This window comes from Raphanus sativus, chromosome 8 (assembly GCF_000801105.2).
Source record: "Raphanus sativus cultivar WK10039 chromosome 8, ASM80110v3, whole genome shotgun sequence".
In the NCBI taxonomy this organism is placed as follows: domain Eukaryota; kingdom Viridiplantae; phylum Streptophyta; class Magnoliopsida; order Brassicales; family Brassicaceae; genus Raphanus; species Raphanus sativus.
In genome coordinates, this window is record NC_079518.1 from 18,498,423 (window position 1) to 18,507,486 (window position 9,064).

The following is a 9,064-nucleotide window of genomic DNA, read 5'->3' on the forward strand; positions in this document are numbered from 1 at the left end:
ACTTGTAACCTCTTTATATATGGGATGTTCCCATAAACAAATCAAGTAATGGAATAAGAAATTCCTTCTTCATATTCTCTCATTTGCAATGTTCTCTCTCTTTCTTATTTTCACTTAATCTACTTAATCTCTTTGATCTTATCACATAAACCTTCTCATAAATCACTAATTCTCACAAAGCTACCTCGCAGCTCGATCAGCTGAAAGAGAGTTGGGAACCTCAAATGAAGTGGTTCAGCTCAGCTAGCTGGATGAGCTAGTTAAACAGCTAAGTCAGCTGATACAGTGAGCTATCAAGCTCCGTAGATGTGGCAAAGGGATGATCTAACAATGTCGCTTAGATCAAGATAGAATGGTTAGGGGAATGGAACCTCGTTTATTGTATGACTTGGATTAGGTTCAGAATCAACCTTGGAGCTGATAGTAGTTGTGTATACTGACCATGGCTAAGGTGATTCGACCTGACAAGTGTTAGATTGGTTTTAGACCAATGGTTGATAGATAATATTCCGCTGTGCATAAGTTGAAAGGATCTAAGCTAGGTAATGACTAAGGTAGTCTTAAGCTAAGGTCTAAGATAGACTTCGCCCTTAGGCGAAAGTATAGATAAAGCGCGAAAAATTGAGAGGTTCGGTCAGGGTTTGGACCGAGCGACATGAGGCATCGACCGCGGCCTAGCCGGCCGGGTTCGGGTCTTACATTTACCTACACTACTTGACCCGACGCTCCGACCACCGATAATTGTTTCCATCCTTTTCAGTTACGGTGGATGCAGATCGACGGCCTCAAAGGATGAAAATATCTTCTTCTCTTAGGGTCACTTTTTTTTGTGTCCCACCAGTTCTAACTTAATCTCACCATTAACGAGTAAGCACACCCACAAATTAGTTTATTAATATTACCACAAATATCAGAAAACAGTAAATGGCGGGAAAAGATAAGGTGAAAGAACAATTTTTTACCTTTGATTTTTTTTACCGGTCCCCAAAAGAAAAAAAACTTATTTAGTTCTCACACGTGAGAAAGCTTGCATTTCGCGGAGGTCGCTAAGTCTGTGGGTCGTTTGTTGGGGGTCAATTTAAAAAATTTCGTGGGTCACTCGCCAAAACTATGCGGGTCAAAAGGCCAAAATGTGCAGCAAATTATTTCTCTCACCCTAACGGTCCATTTCGCCAATAAAATCCTCAAACGACCCACTTGACCAATTAAAAACTAAACGCGGCCCATTGTGATAACTCACCCGTGATACCACAGCGACACTTAGGTGTTGCCAAATCTTCATATTTAGAGACAAGGTGATCCTTCTCTTTCTCTCTGTTCATAACACTAGGATATGTAATATAAGGAATTAAAAATGCTTCTCTGTTGTTCTATGTGATCAGAAAAGACAGAACTCTAAGCAAGTAGAAGAACAAGATCCACTTATTAGTTGCTGTTCTTCTTTGACGTAGTTGAACACAGTTTTCTATGTTGGAAATGACTAATTAGCTGACGCCTTCGATCATGTAGGTTTTTCTCTTATTCTCTACCTTTGAATCACTCTTCTTAGGCTTAAGACGTATTTCCCGGATCCGAAGATCCGAACCGGTATTTATCCGAAAAATTGTGTTTTGGATCGGATCCAGGTACAAAGAAATATCCGATCGGGTAAAGTTTTAAATTAGTTTGGGTAACGGGTCGGATCGGATAATATCTGGGATCCACACGGGTACCCGAGTATACCCGACTTAAAGCTTAGTAAAGGTATGTTTTTTTAGTTTGGAGTTTAAGCTATGGTTTTATTATCTTAAAATGCTATGATTTTTTTTTAAATTTGGAGTTTAGACTATGGTGTTGTTGTCTTAAAATGCTTTTGTTATGTTATTGTTTTGTAACTTTTGTTATCATGTATATGTGTTCGGATATTTCGTTTATGTTCGGTTCTTTGGATTATTTTCGGTTCTATTGGATTAAATGGTTTGGTGATACACTAAGAACCGAACCGAATCTGTTACTTTTTTGGTTATTCAGATGTAACCGGATCTGAACCGAAATTTAAATTATCCGATCGTTACCATTTTCTCTAGTTCCGAAATATCTGAAATCCGAAAAATCCGACCTGGATCCGAACCGGTAATCCGAATGCCCAGCCCTAACTCTTCTCGTGAAAATTATATATCAATCATGCTGTGTAATGTATATACACTGGTATTTTTTTAATAAATTTTGAGACTAATGTTTACACAAATTTGGAGACTAATGTTTATGGTAAATTTTAATAGCAATAAAATCAGTCAAATCTATTATAAAAAATGTACAAAAATCATATCCGTGAAGTAATTAGATAAAAATAAAGAAAATCACAAGCTATACTTTAGAAGCTAATATTAATATTTTTAAGAAAATGTTCATGAATTTTATTTGATAATTTCTTTAAATAAATATGGTTATTTTTAAGTAGTAACGATCAATATTAAGCTATTATACAGATTAGCTAATTTAGGAAATAAATTTTATAAAATGTATAAGAAAATATAAAATTATTAATGGATTAAAATAAATTTACAAGAGAGAGAAAATTCATGCTTTATGTATTGAACTTCAAATGTAATTCTGAATAATTTATTTACTTATTTTATAATTAAGTTAGAACAAAAAAATAGTTACACTAATTAAAAATGAATTTTTATTATAGTTAGCTTAGTGTATGATCTCTAACAGAATTAACAAAAACCATATTAGTTGAGAATAAGCTAAAGATTTCTATATGTATATAAAATATTTCAAAGAAAATTCACTTGGGACCCGTTCCTAAGACGGGTTTATCCCTAGGCGCGTTGACTTCAGTGGCCTTTGAAGTCCTTTTTTTTTAATGAATGACTAAAAATAAAGAATTCCTTACAACAATCTTTCACAAATAAAAAAAAATATAGAGAAATGTGCATAATAAATAGTTTACGCTATAAATATATTAAAATATGCAAACCATGCAAATTTTTTAGTACTTCGGTAATGGAAATCCAAATAGTATGTATTTCACTTTCTTTTTAAAGTATGTTAGTTGTTTTAGGAAAATAATCCTCATTATTTATAGAACAAAAAATATTTAATTTAGTTCGAATGCAACTTCAAATCTCTTTAAAATAATAATTTCTATCAATGGACCCTCTGAATCTTGAATGGAACGTAGAAACCATTATGAATCTCTTCCCCCTTAATCTGAAATCACATGCTTAAGAGTAAGACGAGCAAGAAATGGTCCATAGATGCTCATATTTGTTTCTAACAAACAATAGAGTTTACACTACCAAAACCGAGTATCACACAAAAATAAACTTAAAAATGAGACCGAGGAACACCAGGAACAACATTCCTAACTGGATGGCTAATGTTTCAATTGCCAATTTCTCACCAAAGTTGAAATTATATTTTTGGAAAATTATTCAAGTCTTATGGTTGGCTAGAACCTCAAAAAGAGTCATATACATTGATTGTTAGATATAAATTATTCAACTGCAAATGACATGGCAACTCAATCATGGTTATGCCATAAAAGCAAAAATCCAATAAAAAACTTATTTACAAACTAACCAACAATTTAAAATAATAAAATAGTATATCTTAAAATAAAATGCGACGTCTCTATATTGAAAAAGAAGTTTTATGAAACTAATATAATCTTTATAATACCACCAAGAAAGTGCCATCTAATAATCTGGAAAATTGATGCAGTGACTGTTATTACTATAAACAAATGGAGAAGTTCTTAGAGTTAGTTTTACGGTGACTAACAAGTGCCTACACGCATCGACCACTACTCGGTTTTCACACTTTTCAGTTTTAATGTTTTCTTATTTTGAGATCAATTTTTTTTTAAAGAAAACAACATGAAGGCCATTTGAAGCCCTCATAACATAACAATGCCACATTTCTTTAATATAGAAACAACTATTATTTTTTTGGACAACAAAAAAAACTATTGCAAACAAGCAAAATATATCTTATCACATATAATCCTTTATGGCCTAAAATTTTCTAAAAGACAAAAGTCTCTATCATAAATATCTTTTGCAAATGAAAATCTAAAACACAAACTACAGAATCATACAAAAAGTAATAACCTAAATCAAAAAGTAAAGTATATCTCACCTGTAGGACGGGCCGACCCTAGTAACATTATATTATTTTGTCAAATCGTTAAAAATAGAATATTTATCAAACTAAATAGAATCACAATTGTTTACCAAAAGCTACAAAATCACATTTCTGATGAAAATTGCAATTTTGTATTTTCATAAAGATCAGTAAATCATGCAAAACAATAGTTGTTTTAGTAAAACTACAAAATTAATTTTATTCAAATTGAAAAATAAAATTTTCTTCAAATTTCAGAACTATATTGTTTTCCAAAATCTTGAGATAAAATCCAACAAAGCACTTAAAAATATTTTCCGCCTAAACCTCAAGATCACATTTACCTATCAAACAATAAATATAACATTTTCCAGCTAAAATCACAAATCATATTGTTACATCAAAACACAAATCCACATTTTTTTCTTCTTAAACCACAAAACTATTTCTTCAAAATCATAAATTTACATTTTCCATCCAAAAATACATTATCTTCTGAAAAGGAAAAATAAATTTCCTTTTTAAATTCATATTTATACAAAATACTAAAACTAAATTTTTAAAAATTATTAATTTAAAATTTCCACTGAAACATAAAGTCTTATTTTCTGTTTAAAAGGAAAAATACGAAAAACACATTTTCTTATTAATACAAAAAAATCTCATTTTCTACCAAAACCCCGAATTTATTGTCCCACTGGCCGGAAATCATAGTTTTTTCAGAAAACCATAAATTTAAAAAATCACATTTTCTTGACAAACCATGGAGACTTTTTGTTTTTGAAAAACTGTGACCACTTTTTCCTTCAAATCCTAAAATTACTTATTCCACCAAAATTGCAAGAAAAAAACACATTTCCATCAAAACCAAAAAAATTAATAATTTCCACCCAAATCACAAAATTACATTTTCCTAGGAAAAATATAAAAATCACATTTTTAGCCAAAGTCACATATCATCTTTTTTTATCAAAACTAGAAATTTCCATTTCCTCTGAAACCCAAAACTATATTTTCAGAATCATAAACCTACATTTTGTCAAATAATAAAACTGCATTTTCCCTTCAAAGAAAAAATTGCATTTGCTTACCAGATACATTTTCTGAGAAAACCTCTAAAAAGGTCAAAATTATAAACATTACACTTTCCCGTCAAAATATTCAAATAAAAAGTTTCCGCCAAAAGAAAAAAAATATACTTTTTTCCAAAATCTGCAAAATCGCATTTCTCCCAAAAACTACAAATTAAGATTTTTCACCAAAACTACAAATCATATTTTATTGATAAAACTGTGTGTTTCTCTAAAATTGCAAATCACATTGTCACGTCAATGTACAAAAATATATCTGATGTGTCATGGTAAGATCCTATATAAGTAAACAGAACATCATTTACTGTGAACTTTTGAATCCACAGTTAGAGCGTCCGCAACGGGGATTCATAATGAATCCTTAGTGGTTAATCCTTAGGTTATTTGTAATATAATAATAATTGTTTGTTTAATAAAGCGAAGGATTGGTCTGTAAATAGCAGGTTTAAGGACTTGATCCTTAGAGTACGTGGCTGCATCTGAGTGGTGGTGTTTGGTTTGTGTCGTATGGGTTAAAACATTTCGGTCATTCTCAACCGAAGCAGAAAAAAAAACCTCTGGAGGCGAAAGGTGATTCTCTCGACGACTCCACGGTGATTTATCTCCCTCGGATGAACAAGGTAAATCGAAGGCTTCTCTTGTAGATTAATCGATTTAGAATAGTTCTCATCTTGATTTCCTCTCAAACTAGGGTTCGGTGTTGTTTTTGTGTCGATTTGGGGATATTTTCGTTTGAATTAGGGTCTGAAAACGAGTTGGGTATAAAACGATTTGGGGCTTTTTCTCGTTTGTTCTTATACTCAATTGTTCTCGCTTGTTTGAAAACAAAACTGGTTAGACTCGATTTGGGCTTCTTCTATTCTGTTTATATACTCGATTGTTCTTACACTCGATTGTTCTCGTTTGTTCTTATACTCGAGTGGTAGGTTCTTCTCGTTTGTTCTGGTTGTACTCGATTAACGGTTGCAAAATCCATTTTGGTTCCATTAGATTTACGTTATCTGATCATAGATAGCTGTTGTGATAGAATCCTTACTGGTTGTCTTCTTCTATTGATACTTGTCGGATAGCTAGTTTATTGGAACTTTATGCTTAAAGAAGACAAGTTTGATGATTGTTGAGTCCCTTTCATAGTTGTTGAGGCTTATATAGATACATTGCTGTAGTGTGACCTTGTCTTGAAATTTGTTCGATTTAGTTTGCTCGGAAACTCATTCGTTTCTTATTTGCAGATGGCGAATCCGCATGAACCTCATTTCTTGAAGCCTCTGCTTCCTGGTTTCCACAGTGGCGTCATAAACACACTCTCTCTATTTGTTTACATTCGTATGTTATTTACAATTGTTTATTGTTTGCTTAACTTTGCCTTTTCTTGCAGACAATACTACTTGGCTTCTTCTCAAAGCACATAGAAGGGAAGACGAACCAGAAAACATGGAAACTAAGATCGGACGCTTCAGATCAAACTTGGGAAGTTATACAAGAAGGCAGGACACTCACCGGAGGTTGGAAAGATTTCACCACAGCACATGACCTTACAATCGGTGACATTGTCATCTTCAAACACGAAGGAGACATGGTGTTTCATGCCACTCCTTTTGGTCCTAGCTGTCGGGAGATTCAGTATACACATCCTCACATCATCAAGGAAGAAGCCGAGGTGGATGATGCTGCGATGATACATGGTCAATGTCTTCTTTCTCCTATAACTACTGTTTCTTGGCTGAGGTCACTGCTTCAAATCTAAAAGAAGACAAACTTGTGAGTCAATTTTCATACATATTTATTAGTCAAATATATGGTTTGATCTTTATGTTATGTGTTTGCAGTATCTTCCTGTGGGAGCTACGAGCTCTACTGCTTTGAACAAACAATGCCAAGAGATGATACTAGTGAACAAAGAGGGAAATTCATGGACTGTAAGTTTTCGATTTAGCGAGTCAGGCGGCAAGTATTACATCACAAGAGGCTGGAAAAAGTTCTGTGTTGATAACAGAAGCGACATAGGAGACTTATTTGTGTTCAATCTGGTTGGAGATGGGAAAACTACTCCATTGTTGTGTGTATGTCCGGAAAGTAAAGAGTGTGCTGAACTACTGAGCAAACACTTGAGCAGAAAGCGTGGTGAGTCTTCTCCATTGCTTGTTCTTTCTTTGCTTCTGGTTTAACTTGCTTGTTTTGTTTTGTTCTGCAGGTGACACTGCTTCTGGCTCACGGGTGAATTAGGAGAATGGTCAAGTAGTCTTGCGTCTCTTTAGCTATGTATCTCGGAGTTGTTTAACTTGTATCCTCTTCTATCCTCTTGTTTCCTTGCTACAATGTACTGGTATGATCAGTTCAGCTTAGACTCGAGTTCGTGTGTATGTTCCTTGCTACAATGTATGCTTTTATTTGCTTCAATAGCTCGTGTGTATATTGCTTTGATCAAAGATTAAACCTTTAGCTCCATCTATATGCTTTGATTTTTGAAATGACACTGCTTTTGCATTCATGTTATATTCGATTCACTTGTTGCAGAAATATTAACAACTGTATCTCTGAAATATTAACAAAGTGAGGCTCACCATTGTACATACCATTTCGTTTAGGGTCCTTAACTATTCAGAAAAATTTTTTTTTTTTAAAATAGTATTATAAGGCTACGGATTCCATGGTGAACCTCACCACTGCAGATGCTCTTATATGTTCTAAGTGTTAGATGATAATGATTATTCATATGTTTACATCTGTAAAATTAGTGTCCTTCTCATCAGACATGTGTCTGTTTGTCCTTAAGATATAGAAAATATCTAATATGTAAGCCGACTTTACTCCCCTATATAAAGGGCACGAGACTAAGAGATGAATCAATAAGACAACTTCATATTTCTCTTCTCTTAATGTTTGAAAACAACATACATATATATATTTAATCCATCATCACCTTTATATATTATATTATTCACAATACGTTATCAGTACGACGAGCTCTCTTATACCGATCGTTCTTAGACTAAACAAGCGAGTTGATGTTTAAATTTATGTCTTTCAATATATTAATTTGTTTAAATTTTATTTATTATTCTGGAGTGAGAGACTAGGCTTTCTCCGTTTATTTTCCGGGATGATAGGCGTCGCTTTTTCCGACTGATCGTTATGGTAGGCTAGGCCTTCATGATCAGAGAAACACGTGGTATGTTTACCTCCGTGAATAAAAAAATGTCAAAAATAGTAGGCTAGGTCTCCTAGACGTTGAAATAAAAAAAAGATCAAAATGGTAGGTTAGACCTCCTGGATCTTGAAAATAAAGTAAACATGGTAGGCTTGGCCTCCTCTGATTTGAAAAATGATCGCTATGGTAGTCCATGACTCCTCAGATCATATGGTGGGCTGGGCCCCCAATTTTGTTTATGCTATTTAAATTTTTGCAATTTAAGTTTACACAATTTAAATTCTTGCCTTTATTTTTTGCCTTTAATTTCTGCATTTAAATTATGCATTTAAATTCCCGTCTATATTTATATTATTATTTTATGAATACAGTAATCATGTCGAATTTGACAAAGCTCAAAAATTATGCCCTAGCTATTACGAAAAATAATTATATGATCTGGGCACTGGGTGCAAATATGCACTTGAGAGAAAATGAGTTTTGAGAAATCATCGATAAATTAATCAGATGAGAAAAGAAAAGCCATGATATCTTACACCAATTTGATGATGGTTTATAAGATGAGGTGTATCATGAGAAAAGATCTATAAGATCTTTGAGTAACTAAATCCTTGAAAGAAAGAATTCATTGGAGTTAATGTAAATCCTCCATGAAAACTGAAAAGTTAGAAATCATGATACTAAACCATCAAGTCGGTCCTACTAGAAA

At 33.1% G+C, this 9,064-nt stretch overlaps 1 pseudogene; it reads left to right on the forward strand.

Annotated features, from left to right (window-relative positions):
- Positions 1–6,564: 6,564 nt before the first annotated feature.
- On the forward strand, positions 6,565–7,633 carry LOC108820412 (B3 domain-containing protein REM9-like; annotated as a pseudogene).
- The last annotated feature ends 1,431 nt before the right edge of the window (positions 7,634–9,064 follow it).